The sequence below is a fragment of the Eulemur rufifrons genome, chromosome 8, assembly GCF_041146395.1.
Source record: "Eulemur rufifrons isolate Redbay chromosome 8, OSU_ERuf_1, whole genome shotgun sequence".
In the NCBI taxonomy this organism is placed as follows: Eukaryota; Metazoa; Chordata; class Mammalia; order Primates; family Lemuridae; genus Eulemur; species Eulemur rufifrons.
The window spans coordinates 84,891,539-84,904,581 of record NC_090990.1 but is presented as its reverse complement, the minus strand read 5'-3'; the positions used below and the strand labels follow the sequence as shown (position 1 = coordinate 84,904,581).

Below are 13,043 nucleotides of genomic sequence, written 5' to 3'. Positions count from 1 at the left end.
GCCTCTCATTCCCGCAGCCTGTGTGCAAAGCCCCCTTCATCCTACCTGCAGTGTACAGTGTAGGCATGTGTTGCCTCACAGCTTTCCTTGCAGCCTTGTTCTTGCTCGCATGGTGACTTTAATAGTTTATGTGGGTTATTACTTTCCTTCCACCCCCTAATTTCTCACAACTGGGTTCCTTGCCCGCCTAGTGAGTTCTGCTCTGAAGTTTTTTTTCCCACAAGGGGCCCCTCAGTCTAGCTTCTTATTTAAGTTCTTTTCTGCTTCCTCGGACCTCTTCCTGTTTCTGTCACTTGCAATAGCATAGCTGTCTGCTATTCTCAGCTGTCCACCTTTTGTAATTCAACAGTAAAAGCCAAGGTTATAAGAGTAACAAGCTGGTTGGATATTCACAGCCAGTCTCAGGACTTGTAGCTCTCTTTGGTAAATATAGATCAAGCATCATACGTGGAATTAACCATCCCCCTTTTGAAGGCCATCTTTGATCTTCAAAATTGTCGTATTTATTTTATCATCATGCTTAGCTATTACAGCCCACATGTGGTAGGAGGAAATGTTTAAGTTTTAAGTGCTTGAAAGGCTTTTCTGCCAGAGTCAGCAGTGACTTCTCAGGCAGACAACTTCTGTGGCACAACTTTGGTCCTGACAGCCCTCGTTCAAATAAGGTGCAGCCTTTGAAATGGGAAACCAGAGGACTTTAGAGAAAAGGTGTCTATTTCATGGGCATATGGTCTTCCCCTGTCAATAGATACTTTAAAAAAGGCCTCCAAACAAAGGGGATAGGCATATGTCTCTTTCCAAGGATAGAATCAGAACTGACTCTGTGTTATCAGCCAGCCTAGGTGGATTGGGAGAGGCCAACATTAAGGGTTGTCAGAATGGCTGTTGGCCTGAGTGATCATCATAGTCAGGGTGGACAATAGGATAAATAGATCATTGACCCTGTGGTCAAATGGTCTGACCACTGTCCTTAGATCAACAAGCTTCCCACCTGTGTGGTAGGTATGGAGTGCTGGTGTGCAGAGAATGAGATGTTGACCTCTTGACCCTCTGAGCCCAGGCAGGACCTGGAACATCAGGGAGCACCTAGGCTGCTCACCTGTGGCCTCAAGTAGCCTCTCCCATTTGCCCCAGTGTGTGGTACAAATGGCACCATTTTCTCCATGTGTCCTGAAATGGAAAGATTGGAAACACTAGTTTGGCAGACCCGCCCTTAAAGGCCAGTGGTTAAAGGAAGTATAGGGCTTAGGAAAGTGTAGGATGAGGAAACATGAAGGAAAATAAGCCCAGAAAAGTGTAATGCAATATGCTAATGTGAAAATAAAGAGGAGAGAGGAGAACGCCATTGGATGGCTGAGGAAGACAGCAGATATAGTGATTTCTTTTTTAAACATGTAAAAAGAAAGTCCTTGAATTTTGCTTTGTTTTTTGTTTTTTCAATAACTCCTAGACTCTGACTGGCATTTGTTTATGCTTGTCTTTTCCACTAGACCATGGACTTTGTTTTATAAATATTTTTATACCAAACACCTAACACAGTGCCTATCATGTATTAATATAAATATTTATTGAACAAGTGTTTGTTGAAATAACTAGACGTGAAGCAATTGCAAAAGAAGAAATTCATTCATTCGTTCAACTCAAAAAGCATTTTAGAGTAACTATTATATGCTAGGCTCTGGACATTCAGATGAGTTAAAAATGCATGATTTTCAAGGAATTCATAGTTTAGAAGAGAAGACAAACTGATAATACATTGTTACAGATAGCATAACAGAAGCTATACAAGATAAAATCAAACACCAAGAAGGGATGGTGAATTTTATCCTGGGGAGTGGTTAGGAAACCAGAGGTAAGGCTTTAACTGAGTTTATTTTTTAAAGGTTGATTGAAATATAGTGTACATGCAATATACACATATAGTAAATGTACAGCTTAATGAAATTTGATAAATTGAATATACCATGTAAACCAGCATCCTAGAAACATCCCTCGTTTTTCCTCCCAAAAGTAATCCCCAACGGTAACACCTATCTGACTTTAAACAGTGTAGGGCATCCGTGCTTACAACTGATGCTTTGTATAACAGTAATTATACAGTACTTGTTTTTTTGTGTCCGGCTTCTTTCAACAAACATTATGTTTGTGAGATTCATCTATATTGTTGGGTATAAGTAAGGATCATTCAGTCTCAATGTTGTATGATATTCTATCATATGCATATTCATATTCATTCATTCCTCCATTCATCTACCCTACTGTTTGACGGACATTGTCAGTCTTTGGCTGTCACAAATAGTTCTGCCATGAAATTTTCTTGTACATGTGCTTTAGTGAAGATATATATGAGTTTTTGTTGAGTATTTACCTAGGAGTGCAACTGCTTGTTCTTATCATAAACTAAGCTTCAGTACATAATTTCAAACAGTTTTCTGAATTCCTTGTATTAATTTATGCTCTCAGCAGCAGTATACTAAGGTTCTGGTTGCTCCACTTCCTTGCAAACATTTAATATTTTTTCTTTTCATTTCAGCAATTCCCATGGTACCACATTGTAGTTTAGTAAAGTTTTGAAAGATGTATTTTGTTTTATCAAATAAATGGTATAACAGAGGGAGTCCAGGGGAAGACCAAAAAGGGTGCTCAAGAAAGAAGGGCCCCTGGGAGTCCTCAGATGCCCCTCTGGAGGCTCTAGTGGAGAATCTGTTTCCTTGTCTTTTTCTAGTTTCAAGAAGCTGCCCACATTCCTTGTTTCCATATAACTCCAACCTTTGCTTCCATCATCACATCCCCTTCTCTGACTCTTACTCTCCTACTTTCCTCTGATAAAGGACCTTTGTGGTTATGTTAGGTCCACCTGGATAAGCCAGGATAATCTCCCCATCTCAAATTCCTTGATTTAATCATATTTGCACAGTCCCCTTTTCATGTAAAGTAATGTAGTAGCAGGCTCTGGGACATAGGACATGAACTTCTTTTGGAAGCCCTTTCTTGGCCTGCCATAGTCATGTTGTAGCCTCACCTTATCTGCAGTGTGAGTTATTCTTATTTATAAGAGTGGGTCAGGTGCTAGGCAGAACGGTGTGATGAAAGAAACGCTGGTTGGAGTTAGCATCCTGGGGAGTTCCAAAGCTGCTTCTAAGTGGCTGTGAGGCCTTGGACATACCATTTAAATTCTTGTGGTTCTCGGCAACGCACGTGGTTTCCCCTGCCTCAGGCGCTTGTCCTTTTTTTTGGCACGAGGTTCTCGCAGTGCACAGTGGCCAGCAGCCGTGCCTTTCCTGGACATGGTAGCAGAATGCCTCAAGTGAGATCCCTCCTGGAAAACATCTTTCCCCAGCCCCCTACAGGGAGGATTTCCGTGGCTCATAGAAGAGATGAAATGTGGCCTGAGGGACGATATGACTATGAAAGACTTCCAAGAGAACGAGTCCCTGCTCTAAGTCACCCCAGTGATGAATCTGGTTATAGATGGGCAAGAGATGATCATTCTGCAAGCCGACAGCCTGAATACAGGGACGTGAGAGATGGCTTTAGAAGAAAAAGCTTCTACTCCCATTATGTGAGAGACCGGTCTCCTCATAAAAGGGATAATCCGTTTTTCAGAGCATCACCTGTGGGCCGAAAGGATTCTCCACACAGCAGATCTGGCTCCAGTGTCAGTAGTAGAAGCTACTCTCCAGAAGGAAGCAAACCGTACTCTTTCCATCAGTCGCAATATAGAAATAAAGAGAGGCCTGTACAGTCTTTGAAAACATCAAGAGATACTTCACCCTCAAGTTCTTCAGCAGTTCCATCAGCAAAGGTGTTAGACAAACCCAGTAGGCTAACTGAAAAGGAACTTGCTGAGGCTGCAAGCAAGTGGGCTGCTGAAAAGCTAGAGAAAGCAGATGAAAGTAACTTGCCTGAAATTTCTGAGTATGAGGCGGGATCCACGGCACCATTGTACATTGACCAGCCAGAAGAACCTAAGTCAAATGCAACAGATGGCATAGAGTTATTTGAAGACAGTCAGCTAACCAGTCGCTCTAAAGCAATAGCATCAAAACCCAAAGAGATTGAAGAGGTTTACCGACAAGACTGTGAAACTTTCGGGATGGTGGTGAAAATGCTGATTGAAAAAGATCCTTCATTAGAAAAGTCTATACAGTTTGCATTGAGGCAGAATTTACATGAAATAGGGGAGCGGTGTGTTGAGGAACTCAAGCATTTTATTGCAGAGTATGATACTTCTACTCAAGATTTTGGAGAGCCTTTTTAGATTTCTTGCTCAGGGAAAAAAAAGTTTCTAGATTTTTTTCCCTCCTGGATTGCGTAAATCCTTAATATATGGAATTTTTGTGATGAAGAGAAATAGTTTATGATAGTTGACCGCACTTCCAATATCAAATAAACATTTAAAATAGTCTGTTTAAAATATTTTAATTAGATTTTTTTCTACATGTAAAGCCTCCTAATTCATATGCATCTTTGCCCCCCACTTCGCCCCCTAAAATGATGGGTCAATTAATTTTTCAAGCTTTGAAAAAGCAGTCCTGAAGAACAGCTTTCTGTGCCTACTCATGTTCTGTAGTCTTCCAAGTATATAATCATTTGTTCTTCACAGGAGTGTAATTTACAGGCTAGAGATCATTCCACTTAAACATTAGCAGTCTTTTTGCATTTCATAGTGAACGGTACCATGTGAAAATGTTAGGATTCTGAGTTGTGATTTTATTAACTTGTTGCTTGCTTTTCTTAGGCTTTGTGACTTTTAATATGTTAAAGTGTACTGTCATAATAAACTGAATACTTTGGTATCATAGAGAATATTTGCTTTGAGAATAAGTTTCATTCAGTGATAACATAGAGCTCTTAAATCTCTGAAAGACACCTCAGAGTAAAATCCTTTTTCCTAAGTAAATGAACTAAATGTCATCTATTAATCCTGAAGCTTTTGACTCTTTCACTGATGTATGAGCCTTAAGCAATATCATTTTTAAGACTAATAAAAGGGGCAATTTGAGATGACAGATTAAGGATATTTTAAAGTTGAGATTTCTCAAAAACTTCTGATCAAAAGAGGAAAAATTTAGAATGTTTTATTTTTTTCATAGGCCTAGTAGTGGAGTGCAGTTTTTTGTTTGTTTTTTTTATAGACCCGTATTCCCCACCTCAAGAAAGAAGGTGATTGATAACGTGTCCATGATTACACTATTTACAGATTATTCCCTTGTTAATCTCTGTAGTCCAGTGAGTTCTTTGTTCTCCTGCCTTTTAGAAGTCCTTAGCCTTTCAAAAGTGTTCTTGAAAGAAACAAAGCAAATAGGTGTTGATAGTAAGCCCCACACAGCTGCCCCTTACCAAGCAGCCTGTGTGAACAGTCCTCCATGAGTGAGCCATCCAAATCACAAGTTAGTTAAGAATCCAAGTGGGACGACTAGGATGTTCCACTCATTTCCTGATCACTTCCATCAGCCCTGTGGCATTGAGCCAAAATATACAATTTTGCGGTATTAGTTAGTGAGGAAACCTTAAAAATCATGTTTGTTATTACTACCCAATTTCATTATCCTCCCATCCTCTTTTGGTTTCTACTCTCTTCTTACTCAAATTCTGGCATTATTTTTAGTGGCCTCTACTGATAGTATCTAAAAAGCTACCCCAAAGCACATAAAAATTATATTAAAATTGGACATAGCAGTATGAATAATTTTAACAGATCCTCTATTGGGTGCCTCAAAGTACATATTATGCTGTTCCACAGATTTAAAAGCTAATTGAGGGCAACAGTTATTTTTTTTAATTTCCTAAATGAGATCACCTTGAAGTTTTATTTTTGTCATTTAGATGTTAATTTATCTAACTTTAAGCCAAACTAAATCCCACATACCAACTCCGGTATTTTTTCTTAATAGCAATGATTTTATTTGTTACCCACTTTAGATGGACTAAGAAAGGTACTGATCTTGTTTTTCCTCTTTTGCCACAAATGTTTCTCTCTCTCTCTCTCTCTTTTTGGTTCTTTTTTCTTTTTATTTTATATTTGTTTTTTTATCACTAATACTGTTTTGGGATTACCACCAATGTTTTTCTTTTCCGTAAATACTGAAGCCCCAGGATTCATTTTCTTTAGTCAAGACGTCACAAATTTAAAAATAAAACTTAAGAAACTACCAAAGGCAAAGGCAAAGGAGTTGTTCACTTTGTTGAAATTCATTAAGTTAGAGAAGTCTTACTAACAGATGCATTTAAATGTAGGTTCAGCAGATAATTTCTTCTTCTCCCCTTCCCCCAAATTACCTTCAGCTTTAAAGCTGTTTATAGCTTGCCATCAGCATTATTCTGGTAGGCTCGTCAGTGTTAAAACTGTTTGTTTAGGGATATTTTTTTAAGCCCTTTAAAGTCTAATTTTAGGATAGGTGAATTCAGATGTGTACCAGAGTGTGTATTTTACAAAATGTTCTTGATTAAAGAGATTTGTTTGTAAATTATCCATTGTTTTTTAAGTATGCCCAATTGATGTGATAAAATTTTCATTGTCTTACCATAAAGCCTTGATGATCAACAAGCAAAATGCAGATATTATAAAACTTTTTGTGAATTTTAAAGTGCAAAATAAAGTACCCACGTCTAAATAAAAAAAAATAAATTCCTGTGGTTTTCACGTTTTAGTTTGTGAAATGAAGATATTGGGCTATTCAGGGTAGGCAAATACCTGCTGTGCACACTGTCAACCCTTCCTCCTGCACCCGTGGCAGAGATTACTCCGTGCTCAGGGCCCTTTCTCTCTGAGCTTGTGTGCCAGCCTTGCCATCCAAACAATCACCACTGGGTGGCCAGAGATAATACTGAGATGAAATCTATTTTCTCTTCTTGAACAAGATCATCTCTAAAGCCTACAACTTAAGCTGTTAAAGCACATGGACTCCTACAACTCAACTAACCTCACCATGGATCACTGAATGCCCAAAGTCAATTAACTCTTTCTATTCAATATATTTTTCTCCCTCAAATGTTCTCTAGACCTATTAACTTGGCTAACCAGTATTTCATATATCCTTGTTTCTTCTCTGAAGGTAGGAGTTAGGAGCAAAAATAGAAATAAAAGCCCCAAAGAGTCCCTAGCTGTCTTATCAATCAAGTGTAAATGAGCGTTGCCTACACGGAAACCGTGCTCTGCCACCACATCCAAAACCCCTGAGCTACCAGGCTATGCATGTACTTGTACTCATATGCTTGTATTTGTACTTACCTATACCTATACATATACTTATACTTACACTTAAAAGCTCATGTCCTTTTCCCCCTACATACTGATTTCTAGACAGAGCTTGCCTCATCCTAACATGCAGAGAACACAGCAACAAATTATACTGTTTATTGCCAGACCCATAAGCTAGAAAGAACTCTCTCAAAAGCAGCTGGCAACCAGAAATGTGAAACATTTCACTGAGGGTGGGTGCAAAACATTAAAGACAGTAGCTTGGACCATGAAAAAAACTGTGAGGCAGGATATGAACTCACTTCTACTGGAAGGAGTGTAGTGTAAAAAATACACAGCTGAACTTAAGTTGCTCACAGGATCAAAGTCAAGTACTAGACAAAAAAAAAAAACCGTCAGAATAGTCAAATGATCACATTGTCTATGATATGTGGTTTCTGGAATATATTACAAAAAATGAAAGAGCAATTTTTCTCTTATCAGCTTCTGCCTAGATTTGCTAAAACCTAACTCTCTCAACTCTGTTTTTGGTTTGTAAAATTTTCCAAAGAAGAGACATTTTTTTTCTTATTATTCTAATGGCCCTTCTAACCAAAGTGGAACTTTGTTTTGCTTCATTTTATAACCACAGGCCAGAGAAGATGCCTCTTCCGAGATCTGAGTTCCTCACTGGAAATTCTTGGTAGAGGCACAGAGAGGCAGTGCCTTAGAAGAGGCTCCCTTCCTTGAAAAGCCAAAGCATCCCTCTTCTACATTCAGTTTTTGCCATCTTGCAAGCCTGTCTTATTTTACTCACAAAATGTATCAATATCTGAAGTTATTTCATCTGTTTTTTACCTTGGATGGCAACCCTGTGGGTGATGGATGGGGTGCTGGTCTAAGTTGCAGGCTTGTTTTCTTTGCTCAGCATAGTGATGTATCTCACTTTTGAATCAGAATGTCTTTGGACGAGTAGAAACTCTCCAGCTCAACACAATCACCACTCCCTATGGTCTCACACTTGGCTTCTTCACACATCTGAGTTCTCTGTCTAGCCCAGCAAGGCATTTGCATATGGGAACCCTATAGCAGATCACCTGCCCTAGGATATAACTCCACAGAAGTGGGATCTCATCTGTACCCCAGCATGTATAATGGTAGGCAGTCACCAAGTGTGTGTTTACTAGGGTATAAGAGGTTTTATTTCTGGCTTCTTCTAGCTTGTTGTAGGTCAAAAAGGGGGCATTTTACCCTTTTCATACTTTTACTTTCTCACCTGTGGGATGATTGAGTGGTGCAATGTACGTGGAGTTGAGAGGGGAATGGGTAGAGACCCTGTTAAGATTCTTTTGGAAACCCGGAGAAACTTCCTTCTAGACAGGTTTATTCAAAGAACTGAGCTGCTTCTTTAGATGGGGAAGAAAGGTTTACAAGTCTCATTTTTGTAAGGCTCCTCTGCGAGAAATGAGATAATGAAGAGTCAGTCAGTATGGTAGGCAGAATAATGCTCCCGCAATCCCCAAAGATATCCACATTCTAATCCCCCAAACCTGGGAATATGTTACCATATAATGCAAAAGGGACTTGGCAGATGTGATTAAGTTAAGGTCCTTGAGATGGGGAGATTATTCTAGATTGTTTTTATTTATTTATTTATTTATTTATTTAAATAAGAGACAGGGTCTCACTGTGCTCAGGCTGGTGTCGAACCCCTGAGCTGTAGCTGTCCTCCTGCCTCGGCCTCCCAGAAAGCTAGGATTACAGGCATGAGCCACCATGCCTGGCTTATTCTAGATTGTTCATCCAGGTGGGCTGAATGTCGTCACAAGGATCCTTATAAGGGAAAGAGGGAGTCAGGAGAGTAGGAGTCAGAGAAGGTTATAGGAAGGCAAAAGCAGAGGTGAGATTAATGGCATTGATGGAAAGGGAGCATGAGCCAAGGAATGTGGGTGGCCTCTAGAAGCTGGAAAAAGTAAGGAGCAGATTCTCCCCAGAGTCTTTAGTAGGAATGCAGCCCCAGATTTTAGCCCAGTGAGACCTGTGCTGGACTTCTGACCTTCAGAACTGTTAGATAACACATCTGTGCTGTTTTAAGACATTAAGTTTGTGGTAACTTAATGTCTTAATGTGCAGCAGCAGGAAACTAGTACAAGTAAGCCCATATTCATTGAGCATGTATAGTGAGCCTGGCACCGTACTGTGTTCTCAGAGTAAAAGGTAAGTATGATCCTTAAACATAATTTTGTAGGGAAGGTAAATATTAAGCAGATGTTTATAAATAATAGTTGAACAATTAGAAGTAGGAGAAATGTTGTGACAGAGAAATTCAGGGTGTTATGGGACCATAAAACAAATAGAAACAGACCCTAGAGTGGGGTGATTGGAAAGGGATGTGTAAGCTGAGCTCCAAATGATGAGTGGTAATTAGCTAATAGAAGAGACCAGGCATGAGTGTTCCAGGAAGAGGGAATAGAATGGGTGAGGGCCCAGAGTGAACATGGTGTGTTCAGAAAGAAAGGAAATTTAATGTAATTGCCACACTCAGGATGTGGGGAAGAGAGGTAGATGAGGCTGGGGAGGTAAGCAGGTTCAGATAAGGTAGGGCTTTGATGATCACATTAAACTTATGTTAAGATTTTTGACTTTGTTTTTTAAAATGATAGGAAGTGTTCAGAGTGTGGTGTTTTTCCTATGGGCTGCTGGGTGACAGAACTGAATTTTGTTTTTTAAAAATTTCAGAATATTAAGGGTGTACAAATATTTTTGGTTACATGAATTGTTTTTGTAACGTATGAGTCCTGGCTATAGGTGTGCCCGTCACCCTAATAGTGTTTACAGTACCCATTAGGTTGGTTTCTTCCTCTCCTCTCTTCCCACTACCCCCTGGTTTCTTTCCACTGGGTTTTACTTCCCTCTGTGTACTTGTGTGCTCATTGGTTAGTTCCAATTTAACAGTGAGTACACGTGCTGTTTGTTTTTCCATTTTTGTGATTCTTCGCATATAAGAATGATCTCCAGTTCCATCCAGATTGTTTCAAAAGGTATTAATTGATTTTTTATGGCCAAGTAGCACTCCATGGTGTACATATACCACATTTTATTAATCCATTCATGAATTGATGGGCACTTGGGTTGATTCCACATCTTTGCAATTGTGAATTGTGCTACAAAAAACATTTGCATGCAGGTGTATTTCCGATAAAATAACTTCTTTTCCTTTGGGTAAAGACCCAGTAGTGGGACTGCTGGATCAAATGGTCAGTCTACTTTTAGTTCTTTGAGTAATCCCCATACTGTTTTCCATAGCGCTTGTACTAATTTGCAGTCCTATCAACAGTATATAAGCTTCCTTTCTCTTTGTATTCATGCCAACATCTATTGTTTTTGGACTTTTTAATAAAAGCCATTCTAACTGGGGTAAGGTGATATCTCATTGTGGTTTTAATTTGCATTTCCCTGATGATTTGTGATGTTGAGCATTTTTTCACATGTTTCTTGGCCATTTATCTTTCTTCTTTTGAGAAGCATCCTACAGAATGGGAGAAAATATTCATAAACTACACATCTGATAAATGGCTAATAGCCAGAATTGACAAAGAACTCAAGCAAGTCAGCAAGAAAAAAACAAACAACCTCATTAAAAAGTGGGCAAAAGAACTGAATTTTTTTTCTAGTCTTTAGGTAGATGGTGAGTCATTTTGATAAAGACTTTTTAGGGCTTATCCACACCCTCCTCTCTTCTCTTTATTTAGCAACAGGAGAGTGTTTCACTTCCCTATCTCTTTGCAGGTAGGTGGAGCCAGGTGGCTACATCTGGCCAGTGGGTCATAAGCAAAAGTAATGTGTTACTTTGGGGTCAAATTGTTTAATTGCCAGTATGAGACTTCCTCAGCATTCTTTTTCCTTGTTGTGTCAACCAGGGAGGCTGCATGTTTGAGATGTTTGAGAGGCTGGTAGAGGCACCCAGGACACGGATTGCTGAGCTGCTGGAGGAGTTGCCCCAAGTTGCCTCTTGGACCTGTAATAATCTTTGAGTTAGGAAATAGCCTTTGTTCTGTTAAGCTCTTTATATTTTTGTTACTGCATAGCCTAGCTTTTCCTTATTAATTCAGTCATTTAATACAGTGGCTTCTTGAACATCAGAATGAACCTGCGGGACAGTTTTAGCATGGAGGATTCTGGACACTTACCTGCCCTGTTCTGATGTGGGCCTCAGGTAGAGCCAGGAAACTTTAGTGATATGTTTCATATATAGGAAGTACTGATTCTACAGTCAGTCGTTAGCCAGGATTACAGGAACCAGGCATGTGAATTGAATTGTGCTGGTCTGCCCCGTGTATGTTATGTGTTATTTAAAAAAAACAAAGAAAGAAAACATTTTAATGTCAGTTGTGTTGAGGATCCTGGGACACCCTTTGAGATAATAGTATATTTTAGGAATGTCAGAGAAATCAAGCTTTAGTAAAGCACTTTTATTTTATGCAGCATTCAGATAGAGGGAATTGATGCAGGGATGGAGTTATTTTTTAATGAGAGGAGCTATATGATTTATACAGTGATGGATCTGATTCACATGGTTTATTTACAACTTAAGTAAATAGATGCCATTTATTTTCTACAATAAATATATTTTGTATGGTAAATGTACTGTGTAATGTTTTACTTGCTTCTAGGTTAAAGATTACTTTCCAGGAAAAGTTTACACAGGAACTTTGTATTCAATGTTAGATGAATATTCTAGGAAGGAGATGAAAGCTCTTCAAAATCTTGGTCAGTGTCTCACTTTTTTGTAGCAAATACAGCAATAAGCATAGCTGCTTTACATTCAGATGCTTGTGGCATGACTAAAATTATATTTTTAAATTTAAATTTTAAAAAGAGGTTTTGGCTATCGGTCTGTTCTCTTAGTTTCTTATGCTCCTGAGAATCTGGAATATGTCTTACAAATCTCTCTTATTTTACTTAGGAAGGAGGTAATAACCAGTCCAGTACTTAAAAGACTTTTAAGTACTTGTGTATCTTTTATTCCCAAGATTTCTAATTGTGACCTATAGAATTTTTTAAATTTAACCAAGGTTTCTTCACACTATAATGGCAAAAGCAAGACTGGGAAAATTAGATGACTGGTGAAGGCCATTTTGTCAGTTAGAGACAGAGCCAATTCTACAGGCTGCATACCTTGTAGGTTATCTTAGAGCTGTGCTCCAGATGCATTACACTAGAAAAGATTATAGTATATTTATGGTATACTTACAGTATAGTTCAAAAAGTCCATTGAATACATTTTGGGCTTCAATGGATTCCCAATAGAAAATGAGGCTGAGTTGTATTATAAGACACCAAACAAAAACAAATGTGGGATTATAAGAGTGAAGATTTGGAAAGATTTTTATTGTTCAACTTTGTTCAAACCTATACTGGGAAGACTCAGGATAGACTCAATAATACACTTATTTTTGAGGAAGACTCAATAATAAGCAATTCTAAAATCTCTGTGGCTTAACACAACTTAGGTTTATTTCTCACTCATGGTACATGTCCAAGGTGGATCAACAGAGCACCTTGCTCTGCTCCAGACAGATCTGGGCACCTGGACTGGTCAAGGCTGTACCCACTTGTAATAGCACCATCTGGAACACGTGGCCTTCTTGGTCACTGCAACAGGGAAGAAAACACTCAAGAGTCTCATCCTGGAAATTAAGTGGCACATGCCACTTACTCACAAACCATTGGACAGAACTGGATATATGGCCCTGCACTGGGGTGTGGAAGTGTAATTTTTCTAGATTTCAGGAAGAAGAGAATTAAATAAAGGTGAACACTAGAAATTTCCATCACAAATACTTTTTCTGCTTGAGAC

General features: G+C 38.9%; 1 pseudogene; it reads left to right on the top strand.

Moving 5' to 3' along the window:
• The first annotated feature begins 3,382 nt into the window (after nt 1-3,382).
• On the top strand, nt 3,383-4,347 carry LOC138389769 (periphilin-1 pseudogene; annotated as a pseudogene).
• Nucleotides 4,348-13,043: the final 8,696 nt, after the last annotated feature.